Here is a 26,080-nt window from a genome sequence, read left to right on the forward strand (position 1 = left end):
CAGGCAACCCAGAAATCTGTAGTTTTAACAGGTATTCATACGTGACTCCTGTGCATAGTAAAGTTTGAGAATTTGTGGAGAAGTCTTTCATTCCTGTCTTTCCCATTTCCAAATCAATAGGAGTCAGGACACTTGAGGTCAAGTTAGAATTGCTACCAAAAAGTCTCCTATTAATAACTCTTGATCCATTTATAATTCTCTCTGAACAATATTCCTTATTAATTGAAGATGGAGTAAGAGTTACCCATAAGAAGATTGGCCTGTGATTGAAACCTATCTTGTATTAATGTAACATTTTCCTTGGCTACTGCTGAATAGGTGTATGAAAAAGAACCACACTAATCGAATGAAAGCTGGAGTGGCTTTATTAAAATGAGACAAAGTATTGCTGTAGGTAAAGAGGAACACTACATAATGATAAAGGGGTTGTACAATGAATACTGTTATGCTGAAAAGAAATTAAAAAAAATACAAAAAAAATATTAAAGGGGTTGGTTCACCAAAAAGACATAATTATCCCAAATGTGTATGCAAAACAGAAACTCAAAATATGTGAAGCAAAACCAGATATAATTCAAAAGAGAAATAGACAAATTGACATTTCTACTTGGTGACTTCAATACTCCTCTCACAATGATTGATAGGATAAGTAGAAAATCATAAGGGTAAGGACTTGAAAACAGTGTCACCCAACTCTACTTGATTAACATTTATAGAACATTCAATTCAACAAAATACACACTCTTTACAAGTGCACAGAAACATTCACCAAGATAGACCATATTCTGCCCATAAATTCAGACCAAATTTTAATAAAATTAAAAGGGCTAAAAGCAAACAAAGTATATCCTCTAACTAGAAACCAATAATAGAAAGGTATCTGGAAGATTCCTCAGATATTTCGAATTTCCTCAAAAATTTGTAAGTTAAACCACACATATCTAAATAACCTATGGGTCAAGGAAGAAGTCACAAAGGAAGCTTAAAAATATTTTAAATAGAATAAATATGATAATACACTATATTAAAATTTGTGAATGCAGCTATAGCACTGTTTTGAGGGAAATTTCTGGCATTAAATGATCTAAGTGTCAAGATATACTTAGATTGTACTATAAAAAGAAGAAAATTTTAAAACCAAAGCAAGCAAAATGAAGGAAATAGTTAAGAACAGACATCAGTGAAATTTAAAGCAGAATAACAATAGAGAAAATTAAACTAAACCAGGTTCTTTGAAATCAATAAAATTGGCAAATCTCTAGCCAGAATGATCAAGAAAAAAAAGAGAGAGATAAGACACAAATTATATGCCCCAAATATCAAGAACTTAGATGAAATAGACCAAGTCCTTAAAAGACCTGAGCTACCAATATTCAGTCAAGGAGAAATAACTTGAATAGTATTGCATTTATTAAGGAAATAAATTGAATTTTTAAAAACCTTTCAACAAAGAAAATTCTGGGCTCATATTGCTTCACTGATAAACTTTGCCAAACATGTAAGGAAGAAATAATACCAATTATATACCAACTCTTTAATAAAATAAAAGTGGACGAAGTACTTCCCAACTCATTTTATGAAGTTAGTATTACTCTGATAGAAAAATCAGACAAAGCCATTACAAACTACAGAGCAATATCCCTTGTAAACACAGAATCAGAAATCCTTAACAAAATACTAGCTGATTGAAGCTAATAATATGTAAAAAAGTAGCATTTATGCTGAGAATGCAAAGTTGGTTCTACATTCAAAAATCAGTGTTCTACAGACTAAATAAGAAAGACCAAAGGGGTATTCTGGGGAATATGGCACAATAGGAGGATGTTAAGCTCACCTTGTCCCTTGCATATGACTAGCTAGCAGTCACTTTAGTGTGTATAACCCAGGAAACCACCTGAAGACTGGCACAACAAACTCTACAGGTAAATACAGACAAGAGAGCAGATCAAAGAGGATGGGAAGGGCAGAGACATGGTCAAGAGCTAAATGGATCTGTGGGACAGTGTGAAGGAGGGGGAATGCCATGAGCTTGGAGAAGGGAGAGAAACAGATTTTCACACCAGTGAGCTTGCATGGGGAAGGCAAATCCCTATAACATTTGGCTCTGAAAACCAGAGGGACCTAGTTCATGAGTTCTTACAATCAACAATACTTAAAGCCTGGAACTTTAAAAATTAGCAGGATCATAGGAGAGCTGAGAAGCTGAGAAGAAACTAAGTCTCCACCCTTCAAGAGAACAGCACAGCAAATAGTCTTGTGGAGATACTACATAGAAAGCAGCAGTTTGAAAAATGCTAGGTGTATATGAAAGGGAGATTTGTTTACTATTCTCAGAACATGTGCTGGAGGGGCAGGGATTATTGGGAGACTTCTCTGGGAACAAAGGACATGGTGGGCATTATTTCCCTCCCCACACCAAAGCATAAACACACAGATACCTGAGGGAATCAGTGCTATTCCAACACTTGACACCAAACATGCAAATAGTGCATCTCACCCATTTGTTCTCCTGCAGACACTCCCCCTCCAGCAGGCCACAGCTCCAAGTCCCTTCCCACAGCAGACCCATGCAAACCTTGCTAATACCACAACATATTTCTGCCAATCTGCCCCCTTCAACCCAGCAACAGCAAATCCTCTCCTGATCACACTACAAAGTTGGCCCCTATGTTCTCCCACAGTTCAGTGCTGCTGCATCTCTGTAAGCACCTCATCTGACTCAGCTTAAACTCAAAACAGCCCCAGACTGATCCACTAACAACATAGGAACCAAACCCTGCCCACAATAGTCAAAGAGAACCATTGCAGTTGACTGAACTGAAAGCAAAATTGGCTCAGCCACAATAGCAGGGCACATGAAGTATATATAGAAGACACCACTGAAGCACCAGTTTCCAGTGAACAGGGGACAACTGCACTACGGGGCACTACAGGACCTCTTCTTCAAAAGGCCACTACTTTCAAGAGCAGGAGATGTACCTGACTCTCCCAACACATAGAAAGAGATACAGAGAGTTAGACAAAATGAGGAGACAGAGGAGTATGTTCCAAATAAAAGAAAAAGGCAAAAATCACAGTAAGAGACCTAAATGAAACGGAGATGATAATATGCCCGGTAGAAAATTTAAAGTAAAGGTCATAAACATACTCAATGGACTTTTCTCAAGAGTGGAGGACCTCAGTGAGATCCTGAGCAAAGAGATGAAAAACATAAAAAAAGAACAAACCAGTGATGGAGAACTCAATAAATGAAATTAAAAATACACTAGGTGGAATTAGTAGTAGACCAGAGGAAGCAGTAAATGGATGAGGGACTTGGAGGACAGAGTGATGGAAAGTAATCAAGGTGCATAGAAGAAAGAAAAATGAAAATATACTTGGAAAAGTGAGCAACACAATCAAGCATAATAAGATTCTCACATTATAGAGATTCCAGACGGAGGAGAGAAAAGAGGGCAGAGAATTCATGTGAAGAAATAATAGCTGAAAATGTCCCAAATCTGGAGAAGGAAACAGGAATCTAGGTCCAGGAGACACAGAGAGCCCCCAACAAAGTCAACCCTAGGAGGTTCACACTAAGACACATGGTAATTAAAATGGCAAAAAGTAGTGATAAAGAGAATTTTTAAAGCAGCAAGAGGAAAGAGAACAGTTACAAGGGAAACCTCATAAGGCTATCAGGTGATTTTCAGCAGAAACTTTGCAGACCAGAGAAGAGTGGCATGATAAATTTAAAGTGCTGGCAATAAAAAAAACCCTACTACCAAGAATACTCTATCCAGCAAGGCTATCATTCAGAAAAGAAGGAAAAAGTGACAAATTTCCCAGACAAACAAAAGTTAAAGGAGTTCAGGACCACTAAATGAGCTTTACAAAAAAAATGTTAAAGGGGTGTCCCTGAGTGGAAAGAAAAGACTATAAATAGGAGTAAGAAAGGTAGGAAACACAAAAGCAGTAAAAATCTGCTTTTCTATACTAAAAATCTGCTATCTATAAAAATCACTCAACTGACTCACAAAATAAAAGGATGTAAAGTATTACACCACACACTTAAAACATGAATGGAGAGGAGTAAAGAGTGGGTTCAAATTTAAGCAACCATCAACTTAATACAGACTGCTATTGCATAACATGTTATATTACGGTTAATTGGTAACCATGAATCAAAAATCAGTAATAGATATGCAAAGAATAAAGACAAATGAATCCAAGTATATCACCAAGGAAAGCCAACTTATCATGAGAGAAAAGAGCAAGGGAAGAATGACACAGAGCAGAATTACAAAAACAATTATAAAACATGTAACAAAGTGGCAATATATACAAACCTATCAATAATTACTTTGACTGTAAATGGACTAAATGCTGCAATTAAAAGACATAGAGTGATGGAATGGATTTAAAAAACAAAACAAAACAAAAAAAAACAAGACCCATCTATATGCTGCCTACAAGAGATTAACTTGAGACCTAAAGATACATGGAGGTTGAAAGAGAAAGATGGAAAGACATTTACTATGCAAGAAAGGAAAGCAATACTTACATTACATTAGACAAAACAGACCTTAAAACAATGACTGTAACATGAGACAAAGAACACTATATAATCAAGAAGATAACAATTGTAAATATGCACCCAACATGGGAGCACCCAAATACATAAACAGTTAATAACAGACATAAAGGAAGTAATTGATAGTAATACAATAGTAGTAAAGCACTTTAACACCCTACTTGGATTAGTGGTTAGATCATACAGATAGAAAATCAAGAGGGAAATTGGCTTTGAATGACACATTGGGCCAGATGGATTTAACATATATATTCAGAACATTCCATCCTAAACAGCAGAGTACACTTCTTCTCAAGTGCATGTAGAACAGTCTCCAGAGTAGGCCACAAAATAAGTCTCAACAAATTCAAAAATATCAAAGTCATACCATGTATCTTTTCTGATCACAATGCTATAAAACTAGAAATTGATCACAAGAAAAACACTGGAAAAAACACAAATATGTGGAGGTTAAATAACAAATCAATCAACGTGGTACGTGGTCACATCAATAAGAGGATAAAAATCATATGATCATTCAATAGAAGCAGAGAAAGCATTTGACAAAAGACAACATCCATTCATGATAAAAAACACTCAACAGTAAGTATGGAGGGAGCACACCTCGAAATAATGAAGTCTATATATGAAAGCCTCCAGCTAACATCATACTCAATGGCAAAAACTGAGAGCTTTCCCCCTAAAATCAGGAACAAGAAAAGGATGTCCACTCTCACCACTTTTATTTAAATGGTGCTGGAAGCCCTAGATATAGCAGTTATACAAGAAAAAGGAACAAAGGCATCCAAATTGATAACAAAGACATCAACTTACACTATTTGTACATGCCATAATACTGTATAGAGAAAGTTGTGAAGACTGCCAAAAAACTACTAGAACTGATACATGAATTCAGTAAAGTCTCAGGGTACATAGTCAGTGTACAGAAATTCGTTTTATTTCTATACACTACTCATGAAGTAGCAGCTGGAGAAATTAATTAAACAATCCCATTTACAATGTACCAAAAAATAAAATACCTAGAAATAGACTTAATCAAGGAAGTGAAAGACCTGTGCTCTGAGAACTATAAAACACTGATGGAAGAAATTAAAGACAGCACAAACAAATGGAAAGATTTTCCTTGCTCATGGATTGGAACAAAAAATATTGTTAAGTGACCATACTACTCAAAGCAACCTACAGATTTAATGCAATTCCTATTAAAATACCAGCATCATTTTTTCACAGAACTAGAACCAACAATCCTAAAATTTGTATGGCACCACAGAGGACCCCGACTAGTCAAAGCAATCTTAAAAAAGAACAAACTTGGATGTATCACAATCCCAGATTTCAATATATAATACAAAGCTGTAACAACCAAAACAGTTTGGAATTGGCTGAAAGACACATAGATCAATGGAAGAGAATAGAGAGCCCAGAAATAAACTCACAATTACTTGGTCAATTAGTTTTCGATAAAGGAGTCAAGAATATACAATGGGAAAAAGACAGTCTCTTCAATAAATGGGTGTTGTGAAAACTGGAAAGCTATATGCAAAAAGAATGAAACTGAACCACTTTCTTACACCATATGCAAAAATATACACAAAATTGATTAAGAACCTAAATATGAAACCTGAAGCCATAAAAATCCTGGAAGAGAGCTCAGACCATAACTTCTCTTACATCAACTATAACAACATTTTTCTAGATAAGTCTCCTGAGGCAAGGGAAACAAAGGCACAAGTAAACTATTAAGACTACATCAAAATAAAAAGCTTCTGCACAGAAAAGGAAACCATCCACAATTAAAAGGCAACCTACCTATGGGATGGAAGATGATATTTGCAAATGACATATTTGATAAAGGCTTAGTATCCAAAATATATAAAAAATTTATTCAACTCAACACCAAAAAACCCAAATAATCTAATTTAAAAATGTCAGAAGACATGGACAGACATTTCTACAAAGCAAACCTATGGATGGCAAACAGATACATGAAAAGATTCTCAACACCACTAACCATCAGGGAAATGCAAATCAGAACCACAATGAGCTATCACCTCACATCTGTCATAATGGCTAAAATAAAAAACATGACAAAAAACAAGTGTTGGCAAGGATGCAGAGGAAAAAGCATCCTTTGCACTGTTGGTGAGAATGCAAGCTAGTACAGCCACTGTGAAATACAGTTCCTTAAAAAATTAAAAATAGAACTACCATATGATTCAATAGTTCCACTACTGGGTATTTAACCCTCCCAAAATGAAAACACTAATTCAAAAAGACATATGCACCCTTATGTTTATTGCAGCTTTATTTACAATAGCCAAATTATGGAAGCAGCCGAGGTATCCATCAACAGATGAATGGATAAAGAAGATGTGATACATATACACAAAGAATATTAGTCCACGGCAAAAAGAATGAAACCTTGTCATTTGCAACAACATGGATAGATCTAGAGAGTCTAATCTAAGTGAAATATGTCAGCCAGAGAAAGACAAATACCATATGATTTAGTTCATATGTGGAATTTAAGGTAAAAAGAAGACACAAACCAAAAAACAGACTTTTAACTATAGAGAACAGTTGATTACCAGAGGGGAGATAGATGGAGGGATGGTTGAAATAGGTGATAAAGATTAAGAGTACACTTACCAAGATGAACACTAAATAATGTTTAGAATTGTTGAATCATGATATTGTACTCCTGAAACCATTATAATACTGTTAGCTATACTAGAATTAAAGTTTAAAAAGAAAAGGATTATGGGATTATCTCAATAGATAGAGAAAAAGCATTCAACAAAATTCAACATCATTAATGATGAAAACTTCCAACAAACTAGGAATACAAGGGAGTTTCCTCAACCTGATAAAGAACATGTGCAAAAACCACTAATGATTAGTGGTGAAAGACTAAATGTTTGCCCTTGAATAAGGAACAGAGCAAGATATTCATTTTAACCACTTCTATTCAACAGAGCAATAAGCAAAGAAAAGAAATGAAAGGCATCCAGACTGAAAAAAAAAATCAATAAAATTGTCTGTATTCACAGAGAACATGATTGTATAGAAAATTCCAAAGAATCCACAAAAATATCCCTAAAACTGGTAAGTGTGTTTAACAAGATTACAGAATACAAGGTTAATTTAAAAAACTCTTTCTGTGCCCCAACAATGAACAATTGACAATTGAAATTTTTTAAAAAATAGTATTGCATAATATGTGTAAGATCTGCATGTTGAAAACTACAAAACAGAGATAAAATAGATCAAAGAATACCTGAATAGAGATACTTGCTGTATTCATGGTTTATAGTACTCATTGTTGTTAAATTGTCAGTCTGATCTCTAGAGTGATCTGTCAAGTGAATGCTATTCAAATAAAAATCCAGCAGGATTTTTGTGGAAATTAACAAGCTGGTTCTAATATCTACTTTCTTATAAGGTTGTTCTGAAGATCAGATGAGAAAACTACATTTAAAGACTCTACTGCAAAACCTAGCATAGAGCAAGCAATAAATATTAGCTATTACACAATTTTCATTGTTCCCTGTGGTGAGTGGATATCTTTGAACTTAGACGCTGTATCCTCTTAGACACTCATTCTCATTCATTTCTTTGTCAATTCTACACATATTTTTGAGCACCTACTCTGTACACAGCATTGTGTTAAACTGAGGTAAAATAAATAAAAAAATACTGTGACCCCTATCTTCATAAAGTTTGCATTCCAGTAGCAAAATAGATATTGAACTCCTTTTTACACAACTCTGTAATTACAATTGTGAAAAATGTTTTGAAAAAGTAAAGAATACCATGAGTGAGATAACTGGGAGATTTAGCCCATGCTGAAAGTCTTCGTTAACAAAGTATTATTTGAAGTGAGGTAGAGGGTAAGATGAGGGGTCTACACAGAAGGAACTGCATATGGACAGGTTCTGAGGTCAGGAGAGAAAGCTAGTGTAGCTAGGTATATAAGAAGAAAGGAGCTGGAGAGGAAAGCAAGGGCTAGATTATGCAGTAGTCTTTTTTTTTTTTTTAAGATTTTATTTATTTATTTGTTCGAGAGAGAGCAAGCGAGCACAGGCAGGCAGAATGACAGGCAGAGGCAGAGAGAGAAGCAGGCTCCCCGCCAAGCAAGGAGCCTGATGTGGGACTCGATCCCAGGATGCTGGGATCATGACCTGAGCCAAAGGCAGCCACTGAACCAACTGAGCCACCCAGGTATCCCTATGCAGTAGTCTTTTTTCTAGAGTAATGAGAGATCACTGAAAGTTTTGTATCTGGGATTTGGTAAAAAGAGGATTTATCCATCAGTGCTTGCTCTCTTGTAACACAACTATATTTTGAAGACTGATTATGTGTAAGTCATTAGGCTGATTCAGAATTGCTGAGAATTTAGTAATGAAGAAGCAAGACATAGGTTTATGGTGGAGTTGATGAAGCTTAGACTTTGGGCTGCATCACTTGCACAGGCCCTTGTGAGTGCTTGTAATGCAACAGGAAAGCCAATCAGGATGCAATCAGGATGTGTTTCTATATAAGCTTTGCTAGTAAACTGTCTAAGGAAGTTTCAGAAAAGAGAAATCTTAATCTCTAAAGCTTCAGTCATCTGTTGTAATTTCTTTTTTCATTTAAAATAAGTTATGTTTTACATAATTTTGTATCTATAATTTATAATCTTTTTTAAAATAACATATTCTTAAAGAAAGCTCCCTTTCTTACACTACTGTCAGATCCCACAAAGCCTGGATCCACTCCTACTTGCAGCCATCTTACGGTCTTACAGGTGAGACAGATTAGTAAACAATTTTAGTATAATATGATAAGTGCTATGATAGAGGAAGGCATAGGACCCAGACATGGGTGGGGAGGTAATGATAGGCAGGGAAAATAGTACCTGAAGGTTACAAGAATTAGTAGGTACAAAATCAGGGAGAGGGTACAGATCCCTTAGTAAAAATATGGAAGTAGTAGGAGTATTTGGGGGCCAAACTGAAAGTTAGTAGCTACTGGGTGCCATGGAAACATAAATTTACTTTGATCAGTATTTTGAAGAAAATTATGAATTTGGACCCAACTAAAGGGCAAGAAAATCTTTTATGGTTTTCCTCCATCTGTTCTGCCTATAAGATCAAAGAATTAAGTAAGACCTTGCCAGGAAGTAACAGAAGGCAATCCCAGATAAGGTTAGTAGGAAAAGCACTTAATTAAAGTCAATGCCTTGAGAGAATAGGTCGGATAAATGGATTTTACCTTCAGTATGTAGCATGCTTTGAAGTATATATACTTTTAGTATTTCTTAGTATTCAGTACTCCCAAGAATGTCTGCAAGTCCCTGTAGCATTAAAGATTTCGGATGTTAATATTATTATTATTATTTTCTTTATTTTTTATATTCGCAGATGCTGGTAAAAATTCAAACCTTATTACAATATGTAGAGTAAATATGATCATCCACTTCTATCCCACCTAATTCCCAGGGTTAGCTGTCAGTATAGTGGGTCTCTATCCAGACTTTTTTCTGTGGATATGCAAATACATCTACCCATAAATGCACAGAGAGCTTTCAGAACCTCAATATGGAGCCATACTGTATTTACTGTTTATTGACTTGCTCTTTTTCACTTAGCACATATCATAGCCCTATTTCTATGAGTACAGATTATCAATGTTAGTTTTTTCTAGTATTACATCATATTTATAGCAGATATGTAACTTAATTTCTTTAATTTATGGAAAAAATTTTAAACATTTACCCAAAAAAAGGATTGTATAATGAGCCCTTCATTCAGTTTTAGCAATTAACAACTCATGGCAGTTTTGTTTTATCTATACACTCACCCACTCTCCTACTCACTTATGAATAGACATTAAGGTTATGTCTAAGACTTTACTAAACAAATGTAACCATAGTAGATATATTTGTAAATGTATCTGTGCATGCATATTGTCAAAACTTTGAGCCCCAGAACACTGGAGTGAGTGAGCGTTAACTGGGGTTTTCTTTGATAGAAGAGTCATGTGAGAAGGTAGTTATCTGTATTATACTAGAACGCAAAAGGAAAAAAAGAAGCAGAAAACTAAAATCTGGAAGTTAGCTGTTTTGTATAGCTGGGGGCTTGGAATGGAAACCAGTCATTAGAGGTTAAATGTTCTCAGTTAAAATAATCTCTAGCTTGCATGTTAAATTAGTAAACTGGAATTTGAGAGCCATGTAGCTAGGACACTAATTGGAGATTATCAAGACTGGAACTTTATGGCACCTTTGAAGGGCTCTCTAAATGTAGTAATGGGAATATAAGTTTTTATATAGAGACTGTAAAATTAGGGAAATGTGAGCTCTATTTGAGAGGGCCCAGATAGCACTCAGATTTTGTTGGTGTGATTTCTCTAAAGATTATCAGATGTTTGCATTATTCAGACCTAGTTATAAAATAACATGCTTTACTACTAAAGAAAAGCTTTTTTTTTTTTTCCTGGCTCAAAAAATAAAAAAGAAAAGAAAAGAAAAGAAAAAAAGGATTTATGTGTTTTTAACCTTCCCCAAGTGTTAGTTGAAGGGCTGGTTGACTCTCATGTAATTTCTAGAAGAGTTCAGAATTCTGATTTCTTGATTAAGCATTATTTGCTAGAAATTGTATTTGATTGACCACATGTGCTGTTATATTAATTAGGTTGTAAAATTGTAATGTGCCCAATTAGTGGAGTTGGGAAAAGTGTGAAGCAAAAAGAAAGAGATACTTCTAAGGAAGAATCACTCTTCATTGGAGTTGAATTGGGTATAGGGGATACAGGATTTAAAAAGTTAAGGATGAGGCTCTAGTTTTAGACAGGATGACCAAGAGAGTGATGGTCCCATCAGTAGAAACAGAGGATTTGGGGGAGGGAAAAATAGTTTGGGGGGATGTTGACGAGTTCGTAAGATTCTTAGGTCAGAGAACTGCTAGCTAAAGATGTTGATTTTGTAACAGCTCATAGACGTAGACGGAAACCACATGAATGAATTATCTATTGGAGCTTGTAAAAGAACTCAAGACTGAGGAATAGGTCTTAGAATATCTCTCCCTTTAGTACACAGAAAGAAAAAGTGAAGCTATGAAGAATCTATCAGAGATCAGAGAGTCTAGTCAGAGGAGTAACCCAGAAAAAGGGGAATCAGCACTTTCCTATGCTCTCCATAGTAATTCATCCATAAATGGAAGTCAAGGATGTTTTTGATTTGTCCACCAATGCTCTAGAATAAGGGGATGCAATAAATTGAGAAATTCCTCACTTAGGCTACTAGAGTTTGTTTTATTAGTGTTATAATTAAATATGATCACTAAGTATAAAGAACCTCATTACTTTTCTACAAAGACCTTATATTGGAAACTTAATTAGGTTTATAGGTCCCACCTAGATAAGGTACAAAAAGAACAATGAAGAAATGTCAAGAAAATACAAATAAAATTGAGAGTCATCACATCAGTGAAAGGGAATCCATTGGGTTATCAGCACAGCTTCTTTGGGAACAGTCTTACCGTGTGAATGGGTGGGTGAATGAACTAACAGTTACTAAGTACCTGTTATGTGAAATTACAGTGCATTCTTTAAACTTCACAGCAACTTTGAAAGAGAGGTATTATAACACTCATGTAGAGGGAACTGAGGATTAGAGCAAAAATTCACATGTGAATTTGGATGAAAATTGAGATGTTAGATATCTGATTTTAAAAAGTGAGATTCTCATAATCCTGGAGGGATAGTTAGGGAATGGGTGGAGATTTAGCTGATGTAAGAATGGCAGACACAGCATGTGAATGTACTGAAGGCCACTGACCTGTACACCTCAATATGGGTAAAATGGTAATTTTTATGTCATGTGTATTTTACTACAATAAAGAAAAAGAATGCAGAATTTTGAAAATTATTAAAGCAAGGTTTTAGGTACATTGGGGGCTTCATTATGTTCTCTTTACTTTGTAAACATTTGGGATTTTCCATAATCAAAAGCTTTCTAAAAATCAAGGTTCTTTAAAGGCAAATTATATGTATGCAACATCTTTTCTGAAGCATGAGAATTAGGGATACAAACTATATGTCATACAACAGCCACATGACAGTCTACTTATTTGAAAAATAAATGGTGTTGTATTGATAGTGATGTTTTAATGACTCTTTTACCAGCATTTTGGAGCTCCAGGCCTGAACTGTCTGCTCTCTAGTAGTGTCACTGTTGGGTAACCTTTGGCAAGTCACTTAACTTTAATCACTTAATTTTTCTCATTTGAAAATGAAATAAATGATAGTCTTGGTTCTTCTTCATCTCTGAAATTCTACAGATTAGGTTTCATGGTAACTTCAGCACTAATAGAGGTATAGAAATAAAAAGAGAAGTAGCAGTCCTGTTTTATGTGCTAAGTCATATAGAGAATTTGATTTCTGGATACCATATTTTAAGACAGACATTGATTAAAAAAAAAAAACCAAAAAAAAACCAAAAACACTAAACCCAGAGAACAACCATACTCCATGCCCCCAAGACCTTTATGACCCAGTGGTCTAGTTAAATTCACGTTATGCATCTTCTTGCCCAATCTGTACCCACTCTTGTTTTCTATATAGGCTTTGGATTTGAAGTCTTTCCTTTCTCCATTATTTCTTATGACAACATTTCAAACCACGCATTTCTTGTTTGTTTGTTTTTCACTAGTATTTATGGTAAATAAAATACACTACACTACACTATGATCGAAGGGAGGCTACATACAGTGGAAACCCTTGTGATTGCCACTGAGTGTGCACTTATTTCAGTTTCGTAAATGCTCAACAACTTCTTTTTGCATTGCCTGTGTAAAAGCAATTTATTTATTTACCTAAATATTTAGTTTATTTTATTTAAACTGTATAGATTTATATTCAAAATCACAGTTATTTTTATATGTTAAAAGTTTGCTAACATACCTTTGCCCTTATTAAGAACTCACATTCTGTTTTCCATCTCTTTCTTCTTTAATGTTTTAGAGACTCCTGAAGTTTTCCTAAAGCCCTATATTCAGGGTTTGAGCAAGTGAGAAAAGCCTTCTTGCATTTGCATTTAATTCAGAATTTGTCTACATTATTCTTCTACTTTTAGAATTGACATTGTATTTGTGCTACCATCTAAAACATAAACATACACTGATCTCTCCCTAGCTAAAATGCCTTTTTACCATCCCATCCCCTTTGCATATTAGTAAAGGAACAAATGATGTTGTGTACCTCCTTATAGACCACAGTAAAAAGGATAAACTTAATAATCTGCATAATCTGAATCTAATCTTAAGGAAACACCAGACAAACCTAAATTTAAGGTCATACTGTGAAATAAATGGCTGGTACTTTAAAAAAATATCAGTGTCATGAAAGACAGAGAAAGAATGAAGAACATTTCCAGATTAAAGGAGACTAAAGAAGCATGAAAATTAAATGAAATGTGTGATCCTGGGTCAGATGAAAACAAATTCTATAAAGAATGTTTTGGGGACCATTAGCAAAAATTAAGTAAGGTCTATAAATTTAAATGATAATATTGTATCAATGTTACTTTCTGATTTTGATAATTATTGGGTATGTTAGTGAAATTTTCTTGATTTTGATAATTGTACTTTCACAGTTGTTCTTGATCTTAGGAAAAACACACTAAAATATTCAGGAGTCTTTTTAAAAACAGCACCTCGTAGGTTTTGAGATCTCCCATGTATCACTTCATGATTTAGCAGTCCCAGTATGCCTCTTGGATCTCTCAGAACTCATGCGCACTTCCTACTACCACCTTTCATTAGCATTTAACAACCTTGGCTCTCTTTTGTTTTCAAACATTTCAAGGTCGTTCTGTCTCAAAACTTCCTGTACTTACAGTTTTCTCTGCCTGCAACAGTCTCCTTCCAGATCTGTGTATGGTTGGCCCTGGCTGTCTCCTCAGGACAGAGTTTCTGACTACTCAAAGGAAAGTCATTCTCCACCTAGTCTCAATAATTACAGTAACCTGATTTCTTGTCTTCATAGGATTTCCCACTATCTGATTTTACTTGGTTTTTTAAAAATTTTAATTTATTTTTAAAATTTCTTTTCAGTGTTCCAGAATTCATTGTTTATGCACCACACCCAGTGCTCCATGCAATATGTGCCCTCCACAATACCCACCACCAGGCTCACCCAACCTCCGACCACCCTCCCCTCCAAAACCCTCGGTTAGTTCCTCAGAGTCCACAGTCTCTCATGGTTCATCTCCCCCTCCAATTTCCCCCAACTCCCTTCTCCGTTCCATCTCCCCATGTCCTCTGTGTTATTCCATATGCTCCACAAATAAGCAAAACCATATGATAATTGACTCTCTCTGCTTGACTTACTTCACTCAGCATAATTTCTTCCAGTCCTGTCCATGTTGCTACAAAAGTTGGGTATTCATCCTTTCTGATGGAAGCATAAGACTCCATAGTGTATATGGACCACATCTTCCTTATCCATTCGTCCGTTGAAGGGCATCTTGGTTCTTTCCACAGTTAGGCGACTGTGGCCATTGCTGCTATAAACATTGGGGTACAGATGGCCCTTCTTTTCACTACATCTGTATCTTTGGGGTAAATACCCAGTAGTGCAATTGCAAGGTCATAGGGAAGCTCTATTTTTAATTTCTTGAGGAATCTCCACACTGTTCTCCAAAGTGGCTACACCAACTTGCATTCCCACCAACAGTGTAAGAGGGTTCCCCTTTCTCCACATCCTCTCCAACACACGTTGTTTCCTGTCTTGCTAATTTTGGCCATTCTAACTGGTGTAAGGTGGTATCTCAGTGTGGTTTCAATTTGAATCTCCCTGATGGCTAGTGATGATGAACATTTTTTCATGTGTCTGGTAGCCATTTGTATGTCTTTATTGGAGAAGTGTCTGTTCATTTTACCTGTTTATTTATACCTGTCATCTCCCTCACTCCCGCTCTCCCTTTCTTACCTATTTAGAATATAGGTCTTTGAAAACAGGAACTTAGGCTGTCTTACACTGCTATAAACACATTGTCTAGAACAATACCTGGCATATAGCAGGTGCTCAATAATATTTGTCAAATGGATGAATGCATTTATATGTAAAAAGACTAGAGATGAATAGCAGCAGAAAAAGAAATCAATTGCAGGGAGTGATGTTATGTATAACTACAAAACTTATTCAACACCACTAGATTTTATTGATTTTATACTAGATTGTGTCCATGACTCCAAAAAAGTTAACACATAACGTGCTGTCTGCTATAGTGGTAGCAGTGATTCTACCTATAGGAAAGCCCCAAGGAACTAGGATATGATAAAAGGATTAGGGAGAATAGTTTCCAAATGTAACTAGTATGACAGGGAGAATGTCTGAAATCTGTATCCTGGAGTGTTCATGAAATAGTAGATATGTCCCTGAGAGAGCAGGGGACTCCACTCTGGTAGAAATAGGACATTCCCACACTTTGAGAACAGTCCTTTGGCCTTAGGGCCCATCCTAATGAAAAACTTCACATTCTAAGTCTTTTTTTTTTTTTTTTTGTCTGTGAAGTGGGCATGTCACTTGCCACATTTTGAGACGTGCTGGAGAAGAGCTAAGGCAAGCATTTGTTTAATAAAGGCACTAAGTAACAACATTCCTCATTTCATCTTCCGACCTTTTCAAAGCCCTTCTTCAAAGCTGTTCTCTTTGAGGCTGTATTTACTCCATATTAAATGTCTCTCTGAGTAAATTCTTTGGGTAAGGGCCAGTCTTCATGATGTTCTTGCTAATGCAAGACTGTGGAGCTATCTATAAATGACAGGTCTCCTTTGTGCAATTGGTTGGAGCAATAACCACCACTCTGACCCCTGGGTGGCAGCAACCATGTCCCATTCTTCATTTTCTTGTCTGAATTTGTAAGGAGCTGGGCTTCATTAGACTCTTTTAAATACATAAAAATGCCAACCTCACTTTACAGACATGATGTTTTCAGACACTTGTAAGTTCAAAAATACTCTTTATTCTTTCCAAGTCAGTAAGAAAGCTGTTCCCCCATGGAGGCCTAGCCACAAAATAAGTTCGAAGTTTTCTTTTGTTTGACTTATATGGAGTTTTTGGTGAATTAGCTATAGAAGCCCCTCTACCCTTTTTTCTGTTTGGGGTGGAGGAGGTGAATGGGAGAAACAAAGCTAAATTGTCTTAGTTTCACTCTTCTTTACATTTAAAGGGATCAAAACAGATTTTTACATAAATATATACACCAGTAATGTTTTTACCTTGATGATTAAAAAAAGATTTAAAAAAATGGCTAATGATTAGATTTATTGGTTGAAAAGAAAACTGTTCTGGATTGTGTGGTGGAACTTTATTTTAGCAGAAGTCCCTATATACCCAAAACAACAGACACAGGGTTTTACCTCTTCAGTGGTACATTAATTTATAAGTTCTTTTATGTTTAGCTCAGGATTATACTCAGTTTTGTAAAAAGCAGAAATGATAATGAGCATATTTTTTCCCATACTATGCTGGAAAAATTTTAACTACTACATACCTGAGATATCATGGAAACTAGTCAAGACAGGGTAATTTCAAAGAATCATTCTCATTGTATGCATGCCAGAAAAAATAAAATTAGATAAGTGGAAAACTTGAACTAGAAATCAAGCGACAAAAAGAATAATTCAGTAGAAGGGGTTTGGAATTAAGCATCAGAAAACTGGTCCATGGCTCCGTTTCTCTTTAGCTGTGCAATGTGAGGCAAATTTTGGGGTCTCTCTAGTTATCTATTCAAATATTCATTTTATGAGCAATATAATATGAGAAATAGTATGAAATTATTTTGAAAAGATGTAAGTGCTGTAATATTGGGGGACTAATGGTGTTAGTCAAGTAGAAGTATCAGTGCAACACAAATGCACTTGTGCTATAGAGATATTATGGTGTGAGGCCAACTGCCATTTAACAGGTATTTTTATAAAATATTTGAGGCTTATGAATACGGCAAACAAACCCATATTTGAGAAGGAGTTCCTTAAAAAAAGTTGCCCTGGCTACCCTCCTATCTTTCACAGCAGATGTGCTAAACACATAGTCTGTCTATTTTCACAGCACACTGTCAGTCCTCAATACCAGACAGTCCGGTTTCCATTTCTAACAATACTAGTTTTCTTGAAGCTCGATCATTATCTGTTAACCAAATCCAGCAACTTTCTGTTAAGGCTCTGTACTGAGTACCTGCAATAACGTTACTTTTGCTCCCTCCTTCAGGTACTAATGCCTGTCCCCCCATACCCTCTGACAGTCAATTCCAATATTCACTATGTCTTCATATTCTAAAGGGAAAACAATGACAAGCTGTGGGAAAATGATAGAACATGAAACATAACCTATGTGTAAAGTTGTGAAATTTAAGATATTCTCTTTGTTCTACAACAGTAAAAAATTTGCAGAATGTTTATTGATAGAAACTCCGAAAAAGAGGAACTATGAGTGCCATCTTGTGGCAACGCATGCCCTACCACATCTAATTTGGCATAGCTCATGGTCTGCTGTACCCCCATGCCCCAAAGAGTTTTTAGCTGTGTTCTGCTTTTCCGTGTCATTTGACACTGAAATCCATTCCTTTTTGGAGCTTTATTATTCCTAGTCTCTATCACTGAAGTAATTTTCAGTCTTTATCTTCCTTTGTCTATCTTCTCTACTTTTCAAGTTTCTCTATTCTATCATCATCTTATTATTTTAAAAAATCACCCCCTTCCTTAGATCTCATTACTATTACTTCATTTTGGTTCTTGGATCATTCTGTGACTTCCTCATATCTCTTCATGACAGTTCCACTTACTTCTTTCCCAACAACTCTGTCTTTACTGTAAGAGTCGGTTCTCAGTGGGATTGCCAAATAAAATACAGGACACCTAGCTAAATTTGAACTTCAGATAAACAGCAAATAATTTTTAGCCTAAGTGTGTCCCAAACACTACATAGGACAGGTTTGTGTTAATGAAATAGCGTTGTCTGTATTCGTATTTGTTAAATCTGTTAAATTTGTAATTGTTAAAACCCTAATCAATAACCTTTTCTTCTTTTTTCATTTGTGATAGATATGGTGATACATTGCTCAGATTTCCCTTCGAAGAAGTATTTACCACCTGGCTTTGGGGAGTGAGGTCAGCTCTCGACTCGTTTAGGGTTCTCCTCACTCAAGGTCAGCCCTTCTCAGGGCAGCTGACATTAGTGACTGAATGAAGTGGAGGTCTAAGACCCAAACGTTTTGGTCTGATGCAGGACAACTCTGTCAGTGTTTGCCTCAGAGCTCCGCATCAGGTTGGCTGAGGTATTTTTCAGCTTGCACTGCAGTTTTAACTTCTTCCTCTGTCCAATCCACTAACTTCCCTTTCTTTGAAAGGTATTGATACTTAGTAAACACCCAGACTTTGTCTCAGCTTTTGCTCTTGAAAACGCAACTTGCAACACTCATCTCTGAAGGAACTCATTTCTGTGACTTCAAGTATGAACCCTCCAACTATATTGATGTATTCCAAGTACGTGTCTATGGATGGGTCTTTCATATTTGATTCACAAATGCATCTTAATACCTATCTATTCAAAATCTCACTGTTTTCCAGACAGGACTGAACTTACCTTTCTGTTCATTCATCCAATAAATATCTCTTGAGCGGCTTCTGTGTTCCAAGCACTGTATCAGTGGGTTATAACAATGAAGAAAACACACATAAACACATCCATCCCTCATGGAAGGCATTCTACTAGGAAAGAGAGATAATAAATAAGATAAATACATAAAATGCTTTATAAATTATAGAGTGACAAGTGCTAAAAGAGCAAGGAAGAAGGATGGGAATTGTGTATGTGTGTGTTTGCGTTTTTATGTGGGGAGGGGAGCAGAGGAAATTTTAGATAGGGTGGCCAGGGAAGGTGTATTAATCAAAATAGGCTATGCTTTGCCGTAGTAATAAATCTAAATATCAGTGGTTTAGCCCAACAAAAGTTTAGTTTCTGCTCAGAGGAAGTCTGACATAGGTGATTCATTATTCCACCCAGGAAATTCAGGATTCCAGGCTTCCTCCATATTTTGATACTTCCTCCATATTTTAAAGCTACCACATTGACATACAGTTTCTAAGGATAGAGACAGATAGAAGTAGCACCAGAGGTTGGTGCCTTGGCATGGAAGTAACACATCACTCCTACTCATGTTCTTATTTGCAAAATTAAGTCATGTGTTCCCACCCTTAACTACAATACAAGGGAAGCTAGAAAAGATCTTCTTGTCTGCCCAGAGAAAGGAAATGCTGTGCTGATCATGGCATTTTTTTGTTTTCTGCCACAGAAGGCTTCACTGAAACAGTAAAATTTGAATAAAGACCTGAAGGCATTTTCCCAGAATTTTTTCTCTATTTTAACTTTTGTCAAATGTATTTTTACTCACAACTTCTTTCCTGTTGAAAACATATATTTATCTTATATTTTTCTTTCATCTTCTCTAAACAATCAGTCTAACTCTTGTCTATAGAATTGTAATAATCTCCTATACTCTATTTCTATCCCTATCCCTAACCCACTCTCCAGTCCCCAGTCCATCTTCTATGTGATAGTTGGGGTGTAAGTTGTAAAGCAAAACTCCTGTTGATGTATGCTTTACTTAAAAGTATTTTTTTTATATATATAAGAAACACAATTTTAACCATGCATCTGTGATATTCCCACCAATTCCTATTATTTACACATCTCAAAAGTTATAACAAGGAGCAAGACTGAAAAAGTCATGAATATTTTAGTATAAATGAAATATCTTCCTAATAAAAATTTAGCTATTTGTTAATCATTGCCAGCACTAATTGATAAACACATTTTTTTCTCAGAATTAGAGATTTTCTATGCTTTGTGCTTAACTATGGTTTCATTTCCTATGTTAGCTCTTTGCACACTTCCCTCAGCTCTTAAGTTTTCTGCCTTTAATTTATGAGAAAGGAGGTATTTCCTGTTTTCTGAATACTTTGTAAACAGTTCTCAGAACCTCTTTTCTTAATCTGCCTTCCTGCATATACTGTTTCTCCCTCTTTCCCTCTTCCTCTTCCTTACTTTGTTCTTATAAAGGAAACAATTTTAATTTTATGTAATCAAAAGGAAAAAGCTTGCTCAGAGAGTTCCAGCATAAAGGAAAAAAAAGTATTATGGGAGATCCCACATGCTTGCAACCAATGTTTGGTTATCCAGTCAGTCTCTTCCAAACCAAGCAATTCCTTACCCTTAGATATCAGCTTTTTGGTAAAAACTTTCTAAGTTAACTCCGATGGTTTGGACTTCAAGATATATGTTTTTCTAGTATTACTATTTTAAGTATTACTACTAGTATTACGAGTTGACTGAAGTCTTCCCCACAAAAAAATAATGGCACTCAGTAAGGAAAACAGTACCCTTCCCTCATTTGTGTACCCACTGTCCCTGTTGAGTGAGTTAAATAATATGGAAGTGCTTCTTCCTCCAGCTTCATTACAAGTTATTCTACCCCACCCAAGTGTCAGTTTCAGTATGTGGAAGGAGCTCTGTCTTTTGGAAGAGAGAGAGAGAGGGAGATACTGAATAATTGCAAGGCATTCCACTGTTAGTGATTTCAGACACTGATATTCCTCAGAGCTTTCAATGATTTATCTCTGGGTCTATCAGATGATGGAAAATGAGACACTAAGAAATGAATTTTTCTCCTTCATGGACTATATTCATATTTGTGCATTTCCTCACTGCCCCCTGAATCCATTTTCTGCCCGGTAACCAAAATTGAGCTAAATTTCATACCGCAGCTTAAAATTAATCTCTCATTTAACTTCTGTTTCACCATATTATTTAGATTTTCATATGTAATTTGATATAAATCTCAAAGATGACACATTTGGATTTCTTTTATATCATATCAGTTAAGTCCATCAAACTTGACTGTGACTTGGAACTTTATCCTTTATTTGACTTTCATAACTTCTTTGAGATGATTTTTCGTTAAGAGGAAAACCTCTTGGGGCACCTGGGTGGCTAAGTCGCTAAGCGTCTGCCTTTGGCTCAGGTCATGATCCCAGGGTCCTGGGATTGAGCCTCGAATCAGGCTCCCTGCTGAGCCAGAAGCCTACTTCTCCCTCTCCCACTCCCCCTGCTTGCTTCCTCTCTCGCTGTGTCTTTCTCTGTCAAATAAATAAAATCTTTAAAAAAAAAAAAAAGAGGAAAACCTCTTTAATACCAGAATGTATCACACAAGTTCTCTTATGATTTCTTTAGGCCATTTCTTAGATTTGACGGTGAGGACAGAGAGCAGATGGACATTGGATATCATCTGATTTAACCACTGCCTTTTATAGATGAATAAACTGAGGCTCAGTGAGGATGAGGCACTTGCCATAGTAGTCATCCTGGAAGCAGAATCCTGACGACTTGACTTCCTGTATGCATAGGTTTGGTCTTGAGTGTTTTTGTGTCTAATATGTTTGTATTAGGCATACCTGTGGCATGAAGGGGTACCTCACTTTTCTCTTGATTTAAACAACCAGCAAGAAATGCTAGTGGCATGAGAGGACCTATGCCTCAAGGAAATACAAGTGATTAAATGTAACTATAACATAATGATTAAAAAGGGGATGTGATAAGGGAAGAGAAAAGATAAGGAGATGGGGACTCCTTCATAAGCAACTTTCCGGTTGTTATCCTAAATACAATAAGGATTTTATTGGGGCTTGATAGAGAGTTTTAAAAAATTGTTTTATTTGTTGTGAGACAGAAGAAAGCCATAATACAGAAGACAAACAACAAATTAATGATGTTTATGAAAACAAAGCTTCAATTATCCTGTTTGTAAAAGGTTAACATGTTTACTCTTTGCAAACTTCTAGTACCACATAACAATGCACAGCTATAAAAACTCTAGGACATAATTCAGTTAGGTTTTCCCTTATTTATTTTCCTTTTTTCTCATTGCTAAAATGAATTTAATATCTCATTTGGTTATTATGAGGATTTGATGAAAATCTGCTTATAATTGTTTTCATATTCTTTTGTGTGAAAGAAAATGCCTGGTTTAGATTCAATTTGTCTGTAGAACTAACAACCTAGCCACTTCTTATATAGCTTTTAAGTCTTGCTTTAATTTGTGATATGGTGCTTACTTGGGAATTAAACCTGCCCAAGGTACTGAGGATGAAAATACGTGGTTTTGGTAATTCAACCTTAATGACCACTCCCCACCATTTTTTTTAAAATCTCAAAAAAATTCAAGTTGTTTTTATAATGTGGAAAATGTCTATTGGAAGAACAGTTTAGCAGTAGTGATTGTCTCCTCTCTCTCTCTCTCTTTTTTCCCCCAACTTTTATTTTGAAAAATTTAAAACCAGAAGGAAAGTTGAAAGTTTAGATCCATCAGTTGTTTACATTTTGCCACATTTGCTTTCTTTCTATCACCTAGCCATCTACCTATGTAATTTTTTGCTGAATCGTTTGAGAGTAAGTTGCAGACATCGTATTTCATCCCTAAATAACTTAGCATGAATCTCCTAGGAATAAGAACTTTCTCCTTCATAAGCACAATACCATTACAACACCTATGAAACTTGACCTTTATTGATTCAATATCATCTAGTACAAAGTTCATATGGTAGTTTTCCTTGATTATGCTAATAATGTGCACAGTAGCTATTCCCACCCCATCAATCCTGGATGCAAAGAAGAATCATGTTTACATTTAGTTTTCTTCTTTAGTCTTCCTTAATCTAGAACAGTTCCCTCAATTATATTTTTGTCTTTTGTGACGTTGGTATTTTCTTTTTTTTTTTGCAGGATACATTTTTATTTTATTTTATTTTATTTTTTTTTGTAATTTTTTTTTTATAAACATATAATGTATTTTTATCCCCAGGGGTACAGGTCTGTGAATCGTCTGGTTTACACATTTCACAGCACTCATCATAGCCCATACCCTCCCCAATGTCCATTTCCCCACCACCCTCTCCCGTCCCCCCTCCCCCCCGCAACCCTCAGTCTGTTTCTTGAGATTGAGTCTTTTATGGTTTGTCTCCCTCCCAAACCCATCTTTTCATTTTTTCTTTTCCTACCTCCTCCCAAACCCCCCCACCTTGCATCTCCACTTCCTCATATCAAAGAGATCATATGATAGTTGTATTTCTCCGATTGACTTATTTCGCTAAGCATGATACCCTCTAGTTCCATCCACGTCGTCCCAAATGGCAAGATTTCATGTCTTTTGATGGCTGCATAGTATTCCATTGTGTATATATACCACATCTTCTTTATCCATTCATCTGTTGATGGACACCTAGGCTCTTTCCACAGTTTGGCTATTGTGGACATTGCTGCTATAAACATTTGGGTGCACGTGCCCCTTCGGAGCACCACGTTTGTATCTTTAGGATATATACCCAGGAGTGCAATTGCTGGGTCGTAGGGTAGCTCTAGTTTCAGTTTTTTGAGGAACCTCCACACTGTTTTCCAGAGTGGTTGCACCAGCTTGCATTCCCACCAACAGTGTAGGAGGGTTCCCCTCTCTCCGCATCCTCGCCAGCATCTGTCATTTCTTGACTTGTTAATTTTAGCCATTCTGACTGGTGTGAGGTGGTATCTCATTGTGGTTTTGATTTGTATTTCCCTGATGCCGAGTGATGTGGAGCATTTTTTCATGTGTCTGTTGGCCATCTGGATGTCTTCCTTGCAGAAATGTCTGTTCATGTCCTCTGCCCATTTCTTGACTGGATTATTTGTTCTTTGGGTATTGAGTTTGATAAGCTCTTTATAGATTTTGGATACGAGCCCTTTATCTGATATGTCGTTTGCAAATATCTTCTCCCATTCTGTCAGTTGTCTTTTGGTTTTGTTAACTGTGGATCGAGATCATTCCCTGCATATTTTCAGACCACAATGCTCTGAAGCTCGAACTCAATCACAAGAGGAAATTTGGAAAGAACGCAAATACATGGAGACTAAACAGCATCCTTCTAAAAAATGAATGGGTCAACCAGGAAATTAAAGAAGAATTGAAAAAATTCATGGAAACAAATGATAATGAAAACACAACGGTTCAAAATCTGTGGGACACAACAAAGGCAGTCCTGAGAGGAAAATATATAGCAGTGCAAGCCTTTCTCAAGAAACAAGAAAGGTCTCAAATACACAACCTAACCCTACACCTAAAGGAGCTGGAGAGAGAACAACAAAGAAAGCCTAAACCCAGCAGGAGAAGAGAAATCATAAAGATCAGAGCAGAAATCAATGAAATAGAAACAAAAAAAACAATAGAACAAATCAACAAAACTAGGAGCTGGTTCTTTGAAAGAATTAATAAGATTGATAAGCCCCTGGCCAGACTTATCAAAAAGAAAAGAGAAAGGACGCAAATAAATAAAATCATGAATGAAAGAGGAGAGATCACAACCAACACCAAAGAAATACAAACAATTATAAGAACATACTATGAGCAACTCTATGGCAACAAATTTGACAACCTGGAAGAAATGGATACATTTCTAGAGATGTATAAACTACCACAACTGAACCAGGAAGAAATAGCTAACCTGAACAGACCCATAACCAGTAAGGAGATTGAAACAGTCATCAAAAATCTCCAAACAAACAAAAGTCCAGGACCAGACGGCTTCCCAGGGGAATTCTACCAAACATTTAAAGAAGAATTAATTCCTATTCTCCTGAAACTGTTCCAAAAAATAGAAATGGAAGGAAAACTTCCAAACTCATTCTATGAGGCCAGCATCACCTTGATCCCCCAAACCAGACAAGGATCCCACCAAAAAAGAGAATTACAGACCAATATCCTTGATGAACACAGATGCGAAAATTCTCACCAAAATACTGGCCAATAGGATCCAACAGTACATTAAAAGGATTATTCACCACGACCAAGTGGGATTCATTCCGGGGCTGCAAGGTTGGTTCAACATCCGCAAATCCATCAATGTGATACAATACATTAATAAAAGAAAGAGTAAGAACCATATGATACTCTCAATAGATGCCGAAAAAGCATTTGACAAAGTGCAGCATCCCTTCCTGATTAAAACTCTTCAAAGTGTAGGGATAGAAGGCACATACCTCAATATTATCAAAGCCATCTATGAAAAACCCACCGCAAATATCATTCTCAATGGAGAAAAACTGAAAGCTTTTCCGCTAAGGTCAGGAACACGGCAGGGATGTCCGTTATCACCACTGCTGTTCAATATAGTACTAAAAGTCCTAGCCTCAGCAATCAGACAGCAAAAAGAAATTAAAGGCATCCAAATTGGCAAAGAAGAAGTCAAACTATCACTCTTTGCAGATGATATGATACTATATGTGGAAAACCCAAAAGGCTCCACTCCAAAACTGCTAGAACTTATACAGGAATTCAGTAAAGTGTCAGGATATAAAGTCAATGCACAGAAATCAGTCGCATTTCTTTACACTAACAACAAGACAGAAGAAAGAGAAATTGAGGAGTCAGTCCCATTTACA

The 26,080-nt window shown here is 36.1% G+C and overlaps 1 protein-coding gene across 3 annotated transcripts in view; it reads left to right on the forward strand.

Moving 5' to 3' along the window:
* HPSE2 (heparanase 2 (inactive)) overlaps window positions 1-26,080 on the forward strand; it is a gene marked incomplete at both ends in the record, with an annotated part of 697,942 nt that overhangs the window by 365,590 nt on the left and 306,272 nt on the right. The window lies entirely within an intron of this gene.

Source organism: Martes martes (assembly GCF_963455335.1).
Source record: "Martes martes genome assembly, chromosome: 14".
Lineage (NCBI taxonomy): Eukaryota > Metazoa > Chordata > Mammalia > Carnivora > Mustelidae > Martes > Martes martes.